Genomic DNA, 17,515 nt, shown 5'->3' with positions numbered 1-17,515 from the left:
GGTCTGGTATTTCCATATCTTTCAGAATTTTCCACAGTTTATTGTGATCCACACAGTCAAAGGCTTTGGCATAGTCAATAAAGCAGAAATAGATGTTTTTCTGGAACTCTCTTGCTTTTTCCATGATCCAACAGATGCTGGCAATTTGATCTCTGGTTCCTCTGCCTTTTCTAAAACCAGCTTGAACATCAGGGAGTTCACAGTTCACGTATTGCTTCATCTTGTTTATATTGCTGTGTTTGGGGTGCCTTTCCATATTCTGGCAGTTTGTGGAGTTCTCTTTATTGTGGAGTTTCCTCGCTGTGGGTGGGGTTGGATGGGTGGCTTGTAAAGATTTCCTGGTTAGGGAAGCTTGTGTTGGTGTTCTGGTGGTTGGAGCTGGATTTCTTCTCTCTGGAGTGCAATGAAGTGTCCAGTAATGAGTTATGAGATGTCAGTGGGTTTGGAGTGAGTTTGAGCAGCTGGTATATTGAAGCTCAGGGCTATGTTCCTGTGTTGTTGGAGAATTTGCATGGTATGTCTTGCTCTGGAATTTTTTGTCCCTTGGGTGTTGCTTGGTTTCAGTGTAGGTATGGACGCATTTGGTAAGCGCTTATAGATTAATGTTCCCTGGAGTCAGGAGTTCTCTAGTGTTCTCAGGATTTGCACTTAAGCCTCCTGCCTCTGGTTTTCAGTCTTATTCTTACAGTAGCCTCAAGACTTCTTCATCTATATAGCACTGATGATAAAACATCTAGGGTAAAGATGAAAAGTTTCTCCACAGTGAGGAACACCCCGAGAGGTTCACAGAGTTACATGGAGAAGAGAAGAGGGAGGAGGGAGTTAGAGGTGACCCGAATGTGATGAGGGGGAATCAAAAGGCGAGAGCAAGCTAGCCAGTAATCACTTCCTTATGTGCACTCCATAGTCTGCACTGCTCAGAGATGTTCATGGAGTTACACAGAGAAGAGAAGAGGGAGGAAGGAGACAGAGGTGTCCAGGAGGATAACAGGGGGAATCCAAAGGTGAGAGACAGATCCAGCCAGTAATCAGTTCCCTAAGTTTGTCCACAGTCTGGAACACAGAAAGAGATTCACAGAGTTGGGTAGAGAAGAAAAGGGGGAGGGGGAGATAGAGGCGACCTGGTAGAGAGAAAGGAGAGTCCAAATGGGGAGAGAGTAGTCAAGCCAGTAATCTGGCTCCCAAGTCAAAATGGGTACTGAAGATTGGGTTCTTAAAGGTACAAAATTGATAACAAACACCAAAAAGCAAAGCTTAAAAATCTAGAGTAGAGGCTGGATTCTCATAAATACAATATTAAAGAAAAAAAGCCACAAAAGTATAAAATATATATATATATATATGAAGTTTGCTTTAAAAAATATGGTCTTTTTTGGTAAAGTAATAGGAGGTTACAAAAATGAAAATTAAAACAGTAATGAAGTGAAGTGAAGTCACTCAGTCATCCGACTCTTTGCTACCCGTGGACTCTAGCCCACCAAGCTCCTCCATCCATGGGATTCTCCAGGCAAGAATACTGGAGTGAGTTGCCATTTCCTTCTCCAGGGGATCTTCCTGACCCAGGAATTGAAGCCAGGTCTCCCACATTGCAGGCAGATGCTTTAACCTCTGTGCCACCAGGAAAACAGTAATAGAGAACTTAAAAAAAATTTTTTTTTAATTTAAAGAATGACAATAGTATCTAGGACAATATCTAGGACTTTCTCTGGTGTTGTGGACAGTGTGGGGTCAGTTCGTTTTTGGATAGTTCCTTGATCCGGCTTATACTTCTCAAGATCTATAGGCCTGTCTTATGTAGTCAGTGCTAACTACAGGGTTTTAATCTATTACACCTGTCACTTCCAAGGAACTACCCTCTATTTTACCTTCTTCTGCTTGCTGGTCTCTTCAGTGTCTAATTTCTGCCCTGACAAAGGGGGCGGTGGTGGACACTTTTTAAGGCTCACTTGTTCAGTCGTGCTGTGGGGAGGGAGGGACGCTGCAAATAAATAACACTGGCGTGTGTGAGAGTGCTCGCAGTGTCTCGGGCACACTGGGTTGGCTCCCACTCACGGCATGTGTGCTTTCCCCATCTACACTGCTTAGGCTCTAGGTTGCTCTGCTGGGAACTCTCTGAGGCCGGCCCTGGGTTGTATGCACTCCACAGGTCTAAGCTGCTCAGGTTCAGGTACTCGGGTACTCCTCAGAGGCACAGACTTGGTTGGGCCTGCGTTTTGTGCCCTTCCCAGGTCCGAGCAGCTCTGGTGACCAGGTGTTTGGCGAGGGTGGTTGCTAGGACTTATCGCCTCCCCCATCCGTGCCGCTCGGTTTTCTGGGTGTACAACTGGCACACCTTCTCGGGCAGATGTTGACTGTCCAGAATCCCAAGAAGTCTTGGTTAGCAACGAAGCCTGCTTGCAGTTTGGTAGATGATGCCTCTCTGGGGCTGTGATTGCCCCCTTCCGGCTCTGGCTGCCCTCGCCTTCCTGTTTCCGGTGGGGGATGGGCCAGTCTGCAGCAGGCTAGCTCTGCTCAGTCCTTTGTTCTGTGAGGGAGCCTGGTGGTGTCTTAGGCTAGGGCTTTACACATGGTAGCTATCCCACAGTCTGGTTTGCTGTCTCAAGTTAGTTCCCTCAGATTGCCCTCAGGGCATTCAGGACCGGTCCTTACAATGCAGCCCAGGCCTCCCTGCCCAGGCCCCGCTTGCTAGTGGTGGATGCACCTGTCTGCGCTGCTTCTCTGCTGGGAGTTACCATTGGGCACATAATCTGTGGGTTTTAATTAATTATTTTTCCTCCCGGTTATGTTGCCCTCTGAGGTTCCAAGGCTCACCACAGACTTGCCAATGAGAGTGTTTCCTGGTGTTTGGAAACTTCTCTCTCCTTTAAGACTTCCTTCTCAGGATGGATCTCTGTCCTTACCTCTTTTGTCTCTCTTTTTATCTTTTATATTTTTTTCCTACCACCTTTTGAAGACAATGCGATGCTTTTCTGGGTGCCTGATGTCCTCTGCTGGCATTCAGAAGTTGTTTTGTGGAATTTACTCAGCGTTCAAATGTTCTTTTGATGAATTTGTTGGGGTAAAAGTGGTCTCCCCGTCCTATTCCTCCGCCATCTTAGGACCACCTCTGAGACTAATACTTTCAACGCTGCTCTTCGATTCAACTTGGAGTGAGCATATGTGTTCCCAGATTTTCATTATACAATATCATTAGCCCCTTATGCCACCTGCCCCCAGTGGATGTTCCTGAAGGAAGACTAGAGAGACTGGAAGTAAAACAGTGCAGCCAATCCTCTGAGCCTGACTAGCCTGCAGAACTCACCACAGAGAAAGGGTCTTTTTTTTTTTTTAATTTTCAATTTAATTAAAATACATAAAATTGTATTTCCCATATAATTTTCACATGTTTTTCATTAAATACTGTACATTGCTATATGGCCCATTCTGGTCACTGCTATTTTAAGAGAATCTTGAGAGAAAAAATGATGCTGGAATAAGTGTTCATGTCTTCTCACGTCTCAAGTTTTATAATTACATGTGTTATTAATTTAAATATGGAGGGTTTTTTAAACGAGAGACTTGGTTATGGGAAAAGTTTCTTAGAACGTTTTAAAAATAGGTTTGCAAGTCCTCCTTATTTTACAGATTGGGAGACTAAGGTAGCAGGGTAGAAAAGTGCCTGATTTTAGGTTGGAGACCTATTGGCCATACCACACTGTGCCTCCCAAACCTGATTCTAAGGCTACTCACAGGTTCATGATGCCTTCAGAAGTGATGGGGGTCCTCACATTAGCCCTGTTTTCAGAATTTGCTTTGAATGTGATACCCAGAATGTGGAGGTTACTGATATTCACCTTGTACAAAAGCCACAATTCACCCTTGTCATTCCTCTTGACAGCCATTGCTGGGCTCTTCTCTATGCCAGCCTCGTGCTGAGCATTTGAGCCTCATGGACCTTGCCTACATTGGTATTCATGAGAGCCATACTCATGGGTTGGATTCTCTCCCCTGGATGGCATGGCAAACTGAAGATCAGACAGTTGTGATTTCTCTCAAGACTCCAATGGTGAATATGTGCCAGAACCAGAATTTTTTTAAATTGATTTATAGTTGCTTGACAATGTTATGTAGGTTCAGATGTGGGACTACCATGGTGGCTCAGAGGGTAAAGACTCTGCTTGCAATGCAGGAGACCTGGGTTTGATCCCTGGTTTGGGAAGATCCCTGGAGAAAGAAATGGCAACCCACTGCAGTATTCTTGCCTAGAGAATTCATGGACAGTGGAGCCTGGTGGACTACAGTCCGTGGGGTTGTAAAGAGTCAGGTCAATGAGCGACTAACACTTCCACTTTTCATTAGGTTCAGGTCTACAGCAAAGTGATTCAGATACATATATATATATATGTATACACATATATATACATACATACACACACACATATATATATATACACACACACAAACACACACACATAGAGAGAGAGAGAGAGAGGTATTTTTATTTCAGATTCTTTTCCTTTATAAGTTATTACAAAATATTGAGTATAGTTCCCTGTGCTATATAGTAGGTCCTTGTTGGTTGTCTATTGAATATATAGTTGAGTGTGTATATTTATGTCAAACTCCTAATTTATCCTCCACACTGCTTTCCCTTTTGGTAACCATGAGTTTTTTTTTTTTTTTTACATGCATGAGTTTTTTGGTATAAGTTCTTTAGTATCATATTTTAGATTCTATAAATTAGTGCTATCTCTGATATTTGTCTTTCTCTGTCTGACCTACTTCATTTAGTATGATTATCTCTGCATGCATCCACTTGTTGCTGCAAATATTATTATTTCATTCTTTTTCATGCAGAGCCAGAATTAGAACCCAGAAGTGCTTGATTCCCAGACTTCATGTGTGGGCCACCTACATGGTGTGAATTCTAGTTTCCTCTCTCCTAAGGCCATTCAGAGTTTTATACTCAGTTATATTTAGAGAAGAAAATTCTTATGCTTTGGGAAAGGGATTTTAGGCACCAGCAAACAGGTAGAAGTGGAGTTGAAGAGAATCTTCTTTCTGACCCTGATGTCACAGAAGAGAAAGCCTAAACCCATAAGATACCTGGACAGCCCCCGTAGCCCTCTAATTTTCCCAAGCTCTGGTGGAGTTGGCCTCAGACCACCTCTGTCCTGCAAGAACACACAAGGTTTATTCATCTTCCCTGGGGGCTCAGTCAGTAAAGAATCTGCCTGCAATGGGGGAGACCTGGGTTCCATCCCTGGGTTGGGAAGATCTCCTGGAAGAGGACATGGCAGCCCCCTCCAGTACTCTTGCCTGGAGAATCCCCATGGACAGAGGAGGCTGGCAGGCTACAGGCCATGGGTGTGAAAAACTTGGACATGATGAGCAACTCAGCACAGCAGAGCACAGCACTCTAAGATGAATCCTTTGTCTTCATGAGTGACTCAGTCAACTATGGGCTTTCCTGGTGGCTCATCTGGTAAAGAATCTGCCTGCAATGCGGGAGACCTGGGTTCAATCCCCATGTTAGGAAGATCCTGTGGGGAAGGGAACGGCTATGCACTGCAGTATTCTGGCCTGGAGAATTCCGTGATCTGTATGGTCTGTGGGGTCGCAAAGAGTCAGACTCAACTGAGTGATTTTTATTTTCACTTTTTTGTCTTTGATATTAAACTTATGTCCCCAAAGAGTTGTATTCTCTTTTTTGGGGACAAATATCTCCCAGTGAAGCATCAACTCACCCTATAAGGCTCTTTCACTATTTTAAAAATTCCAGAAATGAGATGCAGTTGGGGGACTGGAGGAGATGGATATAGGTGAATCAGAGGTCTCTGCTGGTGCCAAGTGGGCACCCATTTGGGCTTCCTGGACCGGGTGTTCCGGGTTGACAGGGCCCAATGCACCAGATGTAACAACCAACTCAAACAGCAGTAGTTGAGGAATAAACATACTCAAGTCCAAGGAATATCTTACCCCATCAGCTGGCCTCAATGTGACCTGACCTTCCCTGCGGATGCAAAGGCTGGGTTCCTGTCCTTGTGAGACCTAGGCCAGTCACTGTCTTTCCCTGAACCTCCATATCCTCAACTGAAAACGAGGTTTTCCATACCTACAGTGCCAAGCCATTTGCCTGGGCCACAGTCTCCCTAGACTTTGTAGCAAAGAGGTGGAATTGACGACTAGAGAGACTGCAAACGACCTCTAAGCTCTCGTATGGCTTTGATGTCTGTTGTGTTTCCAGTGTGGTTGTGTTACCCTCTTGTAGGCATCAGAATGGAGGAGGAAGATATGAGTCTACCAATGTGTTGTCAGGACTTCCTGTGGATTTGAATGGCATGAGCTGACTCACACTGGCTTCAATAAAGATAAAAAATAAGCGAGAAATGTATTTCAACTGGAATTTTTGTGGCAAGGAGGACTTCAGGTACACTTGGATCAAGGCACTATAACGATACATTGTCTCATCTCCTTTGTACAGCTTCTTTTTCTAGTGAGTTTTGCCAAAATATTTGTTGAAGAAAAGTTATGACCAACCTAGATAGCATATTCAAAAGCAGAGACATTACTTTGTCGACTAAGGTCCGTCTAGTCAAGGCTATGGTTTTTCCAGTAGTCATGTATGGATGTGAGAGTTGGACTGTGAAGAAGGCTAAGAGCTGAAAATTGATGCTTTTGACCTGTGGTGTTGGAGAGGACTCTTGAGAGTCCCTTGGACTGCAAGGAGATCCAACCAGTCCATTCTGAAGGAGATCAACCCTGGATTTCTTCGGAAGGAATGGCGCTAAAGCTGAAATGCCAGTACTTTGGTCACCTCATGCGAAGAGTTGACTCGTTGGAAAAGACTTTGATGCTGGGAGGGATTGGGGGCAGGAGGAGAAGGGGATGACCGAGGATGAGATGGCTGGGTGGCATCACTGACTTGATGGCTGTGAGTCTGAGTGAACTCCGGGAGTTGGTGATAAACAGGGAAGCCTGGCGTGCTGCTCTTCATGGGGTCGCACAGAGTCAGACACGACTGAGCTACTGAAGTGAATTGAACTATCTTGAGGACAAATCAGACCCAGGTAACATGTGAAGACCTAAAGCCCCCTTGTGAGTCATGAGATCTAGCCAAGGGTTTTTGGTTTCTTTTCCATTTTCAAAGGACCAATATTAGTTTGGTTAACATTTTGAATTATTTTTCTCTTCGTATTTAATTTACTCCTGCTGTAATATTTATTGTACTCTTTCAGTGGTAACTTAGGGCTTAGTTATTCTTCTTTTTCTAATCCCTTAATGTATAGAGGAGGGTTATTTATTTAGGTTTTTCTTGCTTCTTTATGTAGGCACTTATTGCTACTCTTCCTCACATTTTAATACTAGGGATATAATGTACAACATGATGACTATAGCTAATGGTGATGTATGATCTATAGAAACTTTGTTAAGAGAGCGAATTCTAAGAGTTCTCATCACAAGGAAAAACTGTTGTTCTTTTTTCTTTATTTTTTATTGTATCTATATAAGAACTTGAATGTTAGCTGAACCTATTGTCATAATCACTTCATGGTACACAGAAATCAAACTGTTGGATTCAACTTATACAGGAATGAATGTCAATTTTTTCTTCCCCCAAAATGGGGAAAAGATCACTAAAAAAGTGCAAACCTTTTTTATGAGAGCTGACACTTCCTGTACTCTCTGTCTGTATGGGACAATGATGACAAGGTAGCTTGGTTAGACCTCCCAGCTGGAAAACATGGTCTCTTAGTTGGGGAAACATTGAGGAGTGGCCCCCGCCTACCAGGAGACAGGTCCTGAGCAGAGTCGTAGGGCTGAGGAGGATTGAGAAGCTGGAGGGAGAGAAGGGATGATGACCAGGTGGATGGAACAGCCTGGACAAAGGCTCAGCTCTGACCCAAGTGGGCTACTGCTCAGGAAAAGTCCTGAACTGTGAGACCTCCTTGTGTACTGTTGTGGGGGTTGGGATTGTCACAAAATAAGATGGAGAGGAAAACTCATCTCTTTGCTATGGCCAACAGAGGAAGTGCCAGCTGCGACTTCAGATGGAATCCAGCTTTGCTTCTGACCAGCTGTGTGGTCCTGGAGAAGTCACTTCACCTCTCTGAGACTCAGTTTCCACACCTACTCCAGACTTCACTGCATCACTCAGTGGAGATCAGAATTGAGTGAGATACAGTATATAAAGATTTAATACAGAATTTCTCAACACCGTTTAACAGTAATTCTAGTGTGTAGAAGCTGACATTCATCTTGTGCTCATCAGTGTCAGACTCTGGTAAAGCATTTTCCACTCATTGACTCATTTAAGTCTCAATTCAACACAATGAGGGAGGTTTTACTGTTAACTCCATTGGGCAGGTGAGAGGACTGATTCTGAGAGGTTAAGTAAGTTGACTGAGATCACACAGCTGGTAATAGCAGAGGCCAGGTCATGCTCTGCTCTGTTCAACCTCTCACCTCATGTGTGTCAGGAGCGCCAGCATGGCATGAACTGAGGTCTCTTAGGAGAGCTGGTCCAGTGCCTTCCAGCTGCCCCAGGGGCTCAAGGGTCCCCTGTGGTGACCTGACCTTGTGGGGCATCCTTCAGACAGAAGGCCCTTGAGTGAAGCAGTGCTGGTTCAGGCCTCTGTGTGACCCTGGCCTCTCTCAACCTGAGTCTCCCATGAGGATGAGAGTGGTTCTTCCCTCACAGAATTGCATGAGCACTGAGATGGCTCATGGCAAGATTGTCAAATGTTCCCTGGCCCTCTTTGCAGGAAAGTCAGATGGATAGGAGTCTCCTGGATAGGAGAGCCTCGAGGACCCTGAAGTGATAGCCTGGGTCTGTCCTCTGCAGAGATGACATGGCTGTGAGTAAAGGGCTCTGTGCTCCAGACTCCAGGGCAAAGGGGAAACTGAGGACTTGCATGTTGAGCAGGGCCAAGAGAGAATCCTCCTCAGTCCTGGGTGGGAGAGATCAAGGCTAGGACAGCAGGACCTGCTGGGGGCTAGGGAGAGGTGGCTGAGTACTGGGAGATGGGACATCTCTCTGAGCAAGGGATCCCATACCCGTGGGTTTAAAACCTAGTCCTGCCAGTAGTTACCCCGTAACCTCAATATGTCACTTGTCCTTATGGGCCTCAGTTTCCTCATCTGTGCAATGGGGACAAGATTGGTATCTCCTGCAGAAGGGTCCTATGAGGAGGTCATGAGGTCAGGTGTGCTGGTGAAGGCAGCCCTCCATCATGGCGGTGGTGTTAGCAGAAGAGAAGTGAGGCTGTCTCCACATGACCTCGGGTCACCTTCTTGCCCATCCTGGGCCTCGGTGTTCCTATTTCTAAGACACGGAAGTGGGGCTGCATAATCCCCAAATTTCCTTCCGGCTACGCATCCAGGTCCCTGTTGCCAATTGCCCATATCTTATCTTCTCTAAAATCCCAATGGAAGAAATCCGACGGGCCTCTCAGGAGGTGCAGAATGGCTTTTTATTGCTGGGGTTAGAGGGTGACGAGCACAGGAAGTTCTGACTTTGAGCACAAATATTGGAGAGGTGTCCTCGGACTGGGCTCAATTGTCACTCCTGGGGGATGGTGGCAGCATCGACCGTCCAGAGGGAGATGGTACAGAGGTTCAGTCACGTCCTGGGAACCAATCTGGAAGGAGACCCCAGTGTGAGACATGGGCAACCCGGGGCCCTTACCTGCTCCTGCATTCAGCCGAAATGGCTGCAGGGGTACTTTCCCCCAAACCCTGCAAATCTGAGGCTCAGGGAGGGACTGGCACCTGTGGTTTGGCGTCTTTCTCTGGCACCTGGCACTGAGGCCTCCTCATCCCCTCACCCTCTGACACCCTCACCTTAGCAAAATGGCTGACGTGAAAAGACTGAGCAAGGCCCAGAGGAGTCAGGGTTAAGAGCTCAGCACATGATCAGGATCAGGGATCAGGCTGAGATGCAGGTCAGCCCTCTATCCATGACCAGCCGATAGAGGCTCCGTCAGGGCTCAGTCAACAAGTGGAGGGAAAGCCATGTCTGACTGGGTTCTGGGCTCAGTCAGGGAGAAGAATGAAGTCCAGTCTGGGTCTGTGATTAAGGGTCAGAACTCGATCTGTGACTGAGATCAGGGCCCAGCCTGCTACTAGAGAAAGAAGAGAAGCCAAGCTTTGCTTCTGCTTCTCCACCGGCCCCTATGTGTGTGTCTATGTGTGTGGCGGGTGGAGGGGGGTGGGATGTTTTTCTTCCCTTAGCCTGGGGCCCAGAGCCCAGCTCTCACCAGCAGGCAGGCACCACAGAGGTTTTCGTCATCTGTGCTCTTTCCCGTATCTCTGGGATTTCATAAAGTTCACCTGAAAGAACAAATCAGTAGCAGTTCTCAGGTTGTAGCACTGGAAGCTGAATAGAAATCGGACACTAAAGGCTGAAACCATCCAGTGGGTCAGACTTGACAGCCATGGGACCTCTTGCATGTCACTCCATCTCTCTGAGCCTCAGTTACTTCATCTGTAAAGTGGGTATGAGGACATTACCCATCCCTACAGGGTCATTGCAAGGATCCAGTGAGATAGTATATAAGAAGGACAGAGTGATGGCCCAATGAACTGCATCTGTGGCTATTTTCTAGAACTGCCTCCAGGACCCTGACACTGTTACTCACCCCATTTTTGTTGCCCCCCCCAGCAATCCAAGCCTCTCCAGAGACCCAGGTCAAGACGAGCTTCTGGGGTGTGGAGGTAAAGCCACACTCCTCATAAAAGGTGACAGGTAAGGGGTGGTTTTGATGAACAATGCCTACTGGATATTAAGCTCTTTCTGCTTTTCTTTAAATCCACTCATTAGCTTGGCAGCGTTTATGATCTCATTTCACTTGGGAGAAACCTGAAGCTCAGAGAGGTGGACCATTTAACCCTCACCCAACAGTTGCTAAGAGAACATCCAGGATTTGAACCCAGATCTGGCCCGTCCTGTTTGTCACATTATTCTGAGCAGCAGGTCCTGCCAGTGTGATAAAGGAGGGCAGTAGAAGCTCTCCGAGGCCCACAGAGGCCATCAGTCTGCAGGGACCCCCTGGCTACACTTTCGTGACTTGTTCACAAGGAAGGGTCTGCAGCTTCTCCAGGGTCCCCTGACCAGGCCTGCCAGTGCGTAAGGCATAGAGCTGCGTGCCTTCCCCTGTGAGGATGCATAGGATGCCCCCTCACCATTTCCCCAAGCTGTGACTTACCGGTGCCATGTTTAACATAAGCCACATCCAAGCTTTCAAGGAAACTGCGGAGTAGTGGGCACAGCTGAAGGTCACAATGAACCAGGGAAAGAGAGAGAGAGAGAGACAGAGAAAAATGCAGGGAGGGACGGAAAGAAAGAAGTTCAGAGGTGAGGAGAGAGAGGAGAGATGGGAGAAGGGAGAGGCCAGGTTATTATCTGCTGTGAGCACCCTTCCCGCTGCCCAGAGATGCTCAGTATGGGGGCCCTCAGAACTTTTGACCCTTAAGGTTCTGGAACAGTGGAAACCAAGAAGGCCCAAATCTGAGAACCAGAGGACACTAGCATCCTAAAACTTTGAACATTAGAATCCTAGAACCTTGAAGAACCTAGACTTTTAACATTCAAAACACTATACCCTTAGAAATTTGGTGTGCTGTTCTGCCCAGCAATGATGGCAATCGAACATATTCTATGCGGGTTCTTTACTGCTGGATTGAATGCTCCCCTGTCTGTCGTTCCCTCCAGAGACTAAGCTCCATGAGAACAAGCACCTTGCCGGCAGTCACCAGTACTTTCTCTTGAGCTCAGGATGGTGCCTGCCTGTGTGGAGCAGCCGCTCCACACATTTTTGGCTGAAGCAATAAATGAAGTAAGCATATGATTGAATATTTAATGACAACTTGTGAGAAGTATTGAGAAGGGCAAGAGTAGAGTCTTATGAGAGAGAAGAAGAGGAAGCTTGTTTTAGACCCTAAATGAAGAGACAAACATGGAAATGCGATGCAGGAAAGGTGTCCTAGGTGCCTGAGCAGCCCGTATACAGGTCTTGAGTGGAAGGAGCTTGTCTGAGGCTCAGAGCAAAAACTAGCGGGTCTTGGGCAGAGTGGGCAGGGTGTGGATCCAGATCAGGTAGAGCCTAGATGACCCTGGGAGGGCCTGAGATTGCACCCAAGTGGAGAGAAAAGTCCCCAGAGGGTTTGGAGCAGCAGAGTGGAATGCCATTTTATAGATATGGACACTGAGACCTGGAAGGCAGGATGGTTGCCCTGGCGCTACAGTCTAGGCAGTGTCCAGTAGGGCTCAGGCATTTGGACTTACATCTCAGCCTTTCTGTGTGCTGGTAGGCTGCAGACCTATCCTATCTTTCATTTTGGGGGTCTTTAGGCAAAGCTGTGATCGGATACCCTGTTGGGGAGGATGAATTGACCTCTGCACGACTCAACCTTGTTCCTTTCCAAGGCCACCCTTCCCCAGCCTTCAGCTTCCAGACTAATTCTCTCCCAGCCAGCACCAGGATCAGCCCTTCTCCTTCCACCCTCTTCCTGGGACTAATCACCCTTTTTCAAGCACACAGTTTAAGATGTAGATTTGTTGGGCTACCGGAGATCAGTGATTTAAATGGAGAGGAGTTGGTTTTCAAGATGTCACTTTTTGGGAATTTTCCAGGGGGAGGAGGATGATGTAGGGACAATCTGAAACTAGAGCCCATAGTAGGCATTTACTATTCCTCTTGCCCGCTGCTAACAAGAGGCAGGAAGATAAACACAGTGGATTATTATTATTATTATTGAGGGACACTATGTAATATGAGACTGGTCAGTTCCTCAAGTAGAGATAACAATGCTAAATGTGCATGCCTCTAACAACAGACTTCAAAAACCATGAAGCTAAAACAGATAAAGCTGAAAGGTGAAATACAGCAATTCACAGTCATGGTTGGAGAGATCAACACTCCTGTCTCAGTAAGGGGAAGAACAAAGACATGAAATTCAGCATGGATATCATTATTACTGAGAGCTTAATAAGTACTAGGTGTATGGTAAACACTTCCATTTTCTCATTTGGCTAACACAGCAGCCTATGAGGTAGCTGTTCTTACCATCTTTTTTTTACAGATGTGGAAACTGAAGCATCTAGAGGCTAAATTGATTACAAAACCACAAGTTAGTGGCAAAGCTAACTTGATTCCAAAATCTAACCTCTTTTTTTTCATACTCTGCTCCCTCCCAGGTAAGGAATATGGCTGAAATTATGAGTCCCAAGCTCTCTCTCATCCCCGCTCTGTGGAGATGTGTGTGCCTGACCTGCCCAGCACTCTAAGAGGGATGCTGTGTTGATCGTTCCCACATTGTTCCACGAACACCTTGCAGTCACCGGTGCCATCAGTTTCAACACTGACACTAAACTGGAGGACCAAGTTGAGGGCCAATTCGACAATCTCCCGCAACACAGGCCTGCAGGGAAATAGGTTCACAGTGAACAGAGGTGGAGAAGTGTCTTCACATTGCCCACGTTAGTCTCTCTCTTGTGTGGACATTATATGGGGTGTCTATTGACAAGGACAGGCCTGGTGTGCTGCGGTCCATGGGGTGACAAAAGTTGGATAGGACTCAGTGGCTGAACAACAAATGGACAATATCAATACTGTCTGTTTTCTTTATGGAATTTACATTCTTACATTAGGAATTTCTTCTCCTGGCCTCAAGGATTTGGCGTTTGTGACATTTCTATACAGTATCACTCCATTGATTAAAACAAAAATAAGAGTTAACATTTCCTAAGAGAATACTATGTTATGTATTTCCAAAATGGTATTTTACCTGGATTAATCCATTTACTCTCTATAGCAATACCATTTGAAAAAAGTACTACCATTATCTCTGTTTTCAGAATGAGGAAACGCGGTGTAGAGAAGGTAAGTAACTATCTCAGGATCGCATAGCTAATAAATGATGAAGCCATAGTGCACTTTAATCTATAAAGACTCCTACACGTCTTCATTTCCTATCTCTCTGTATCTTTAAAGTGATTAAAAGACCTAGAAATTATATTTTCCAAATAATTTTTGCACGCTCTTCATTACATACTGTACACTGCTATGTGGCCCATACTGGTCACTGCCGTTAAAAGAGAATCTTGAGAGACAAAATGATGCTGGGGTAAACTTTGCCAAAGAGCTATAAGTGATCATGTCTTCTCAATTCTCAAGTTTTAGAATTAGAAAAGTGTTAAGATTTTGGAAATATATTTCATGAAGGGATTTTTAAAAAAAGACATTTGATTGTAGGGAAAGTTTCTTAGAACATTTTAAAGGTCAGGATTCTAGACTTGCAAGGACCTCCTTATTTTACTGGTTGAGAGACTAAGGTAGCAGGGTGAAAAAGTGTCTGATTTCAGTTGGAGATCTATCGGCCATACTGCACTGCATCTCCCAAACATCAAATTCCAAGACATACTCACAGGTTCACGTTGACTTCAGCAGTGATGGGGATTTTTTACTATAGCACCTTTGCCATCAGAAGTCTCTTCGAATGTGGTGTCCAGGTTGTGCAGGTTACTGATATTCACCCTGTGCAAAAACCACAATTCACCCTTGTCATTCCTCTTGACAGCCACTGCTGGGCTTTTGTCTTTGCCAGCATCATGCTGAGCATTTGAGCCTCATAGACCTTGCCTTTGGTCCCATGCGAGTCCTGCTCAGGGATTGGATAATCTCCCCTGGATGGTATGGCAGACTGACGATCAGACAGGTGTGATTTCCCTCAAGATGCCAAGGGTGAATATGTGTCAGAGTCAGAATTTGTTCTCTTTTATTAAACTGATATATAGTTGCTTTACAATGTTATGCTATGTTCAGGTGTGGGGCTTCCATGGTGGCTCAGAATCTGCCTGCCATGCAGGAGACCTGGATTTGATCGGTGGTTTGGGAAGATCCCTGGAGAAGGAAATGGCAACCCACTCCAGTATTCTTGCCTAGAGAGTTCATGGACAGAGGAGCCTGGTGGTCTACAGTCTGTGGGGTCACAAAGAGTCCGACACGACTGAGTGACTAACATTTTCACTTTTCATTAGGTTCAGGTGTACAGCAAAGTGATTCAGATATAGATATATATAGATATAGATGTATTTTTATTTCAGATTCTTTTCCCTTGTAAGGTATTACAAAATATTGAGCATAGCTCCCTGTGCTATACAGTAGGTCCTTGCTGGTTGTCTATTGTATATATAGTACTGTGTATATATTAACGCAAACTCCTAATTTAGCCTCCGCAGTGTTTCCCTTTTGGTAACTGTGAGTTTTTTAAAAAACATTTTTATGTACATGAGTCTTTTTGTGTAAGTTCTTTCGTATCATATTTTAGATTCTATGTATTAGTGGTATCTATGATATTTGTCTTTCTCTCTCTGACCTGGCTTCATTTGGTATGATTATCTCTATATCCATTTGGTTATTTCTGCCAACAGCATTATTTCATTCCTTTTTATGCAGGCCTAGAATTAGAACCTGGGACTGCTTGATTCCCAGACTTCACGTGTGGGCCACCTACATGGTGTGAATTCTAGTTTCCTCTCTCCTGAGACCATTCAGACTTTTATACTCAGTTATATTCAGAGAAGAAAAGTCTTATTCTTGGGGAAGGGGAATTTAGGCACCAGCAAACAGGTAGAGGTAAGGGTGAAGAGAACCTTCATCCTGACCCTGATATCACAGAAGAGAAAGCCTAAACCCATGAGATACCTGGACAGCCTTCACAGCCCTCTAATTTTTTAAGCTTTAGTGGAATGGGCCTCAGATCACTACTGCTCTGTAAGAACACACAACGTTTATTCATCTTCCCAAATGGCTCACTTGGTAGAGAATCTGCCTGGAATATAGGAGACCTGGGTCCAACCCCTGGGTTGGGAAGAATCCCTGGAGGAGGGCATGGCAACCCCTCCAGTACTCTTGCCTGGAGAATCCTCATAGACAGAGAAGGCTGGCAGGGTATAGGCCATGGGGTTGCAAAAAGTTGACAGGATGAGCAACTAAGCACAGAACAGCACAGCACTCTAAGAGCAACCGTTTGTCTACATGAGTGACTCAACCAACTATGGGCTTCCCTGGTGGCTGAGCACGTAAAGAATCCTCCTGCAATGTGGGAGATCTGGGTTCAATCCCTGTGCTAGGAAGATTCCCTCGAGAACAGAATGGCAATATACTCCAGTATTCTGGCCTAGAGAGTTCCATGATCTGCGTAGCCAGTGGGGTTACAAAGAGTTGGACATACCTGAGCAATTTCACTGTGTAGATCACAACAAACTGTGGAAAATTCTTGAACAGATGGGAATACTGGACCACCTTACCTGCCTTCTGAGAAATCTGTATGCAGGTCAAGAAGAAACAGTTAGAACCAGACATGGAACAACAGACTGGTTCCAAATTGGGAAAGGAGTACGTCAAGGGTGTATATTGTCACCCTGCGTATTTAACTCATATGCAGAGTACATTATGAGAAACGCTGGGCTGGGAGAAGCACAAGCTGAAATCAAAATTTCTGGGAGAAATACCAATAACTACAGATATGCACATAAGAGTGCCCTTATGGCAGAAAGCGAAGAAGAACTAAAGAGCTTCTTGATGAAAATGAAAGAAGAGAGTGAAAAAGCTGGCTTCAAACTCAACATTCAAAAAACAAAGTTCATGGTAACTGGTCCCATCACTTCATGATAAATAGAAAGGGAAACCATGGAAACAGTGACAGACTTCATTTTTTTTGGCTCCAAAATCACTGCAGATGGTGACATGCAGCCATGAAATTAAAAGACACTTGCACCTTGGAAGAGAAACTATGACCAACCAGACAGCATATTAAAAAGCAGAGACATTACTTTGCTGACAAATGTCCATCTAGTCAAAGCTGTGGCTTTTCTAGTAGTCATGTATGGGTGTGAGAGTTTGACTATAAAGAAAGCTGAGCACTGAAGAACTGATGGTTTTTGTACTGTGGTGTTGGAGAAGACTCTTAAGAGTTCCTTGGACTGCAAGAAGATTAAACCATTCCATCCTAAAGGAGATCAGTCCCGAATATTCATTGGAAGGACTGATGCTGAAGCTGAAACTCCAATACTTTGGCCACATGAGGCAAAGAACTGACTCCGTGGAAAAGACCCTAAGGCTGGTAGATTGAAGGCAGGAGGAAAAGGTGATGACAGGGAATGAAAACGTTGGATGGCATCACTGACTTGATGGACATGAGTCTGAGCAAGTTCCTGGAGTTGGTGAAGGACAGGGAAGCTCTGGTGTGCTGCAGTCCATGGGGTTGCAAAGAGTTGGATATGAATGAGCGACTAAACTGAACTGAGCGACTTCCACTTTCACTTTTTGTCTTTGACATTAAACTTATGTCCCCAAAGAGATGTATTCTCTTTTCTGGGAACAAAAATCTCCAAATGAAGCATCAACTCACGCTGTAAGCCTGTACACTACTTCAAAAATTTCAGAAATGCGTTGTTCCAACAAGTTCTTAGCTTCCTCAGCCTTCTCCGGGTCCTCCTCAGCAGTCTTCAATTGCTCCAAGATAGCTGCAA

At 45.3% G+C, this 17,515-nt stretch overlaps 1 pseudogene; it reads right to left on the bottom strand.

Annotated features, from left to right (window-relative positions):
- LOC108637355 overlaps window positions 1-17,515 on the bottom strand; it is an 87,704-nt pseudogene that overhangs the window by 15,676 nt on the left and 54,513 nt on the right.

The sequence above is a fragment of the Capra hircus genome, chromosome 13 (genome assembly GCF_001704415.2).
Source record: "Capra hircus breed San Clemente chromosome 13, ASM170441v1, whole genome shotgun sequence".
NCBI lineage: Eukaryota > Metazoa > Chordata > Mammalia > Artiodactyla > Bovidae > Capra > Capra hircus.
Note: the sequence above shows the minus strand (reverse complement) of the source record. Positions and strands in the feature narration are given on the sequence as shown.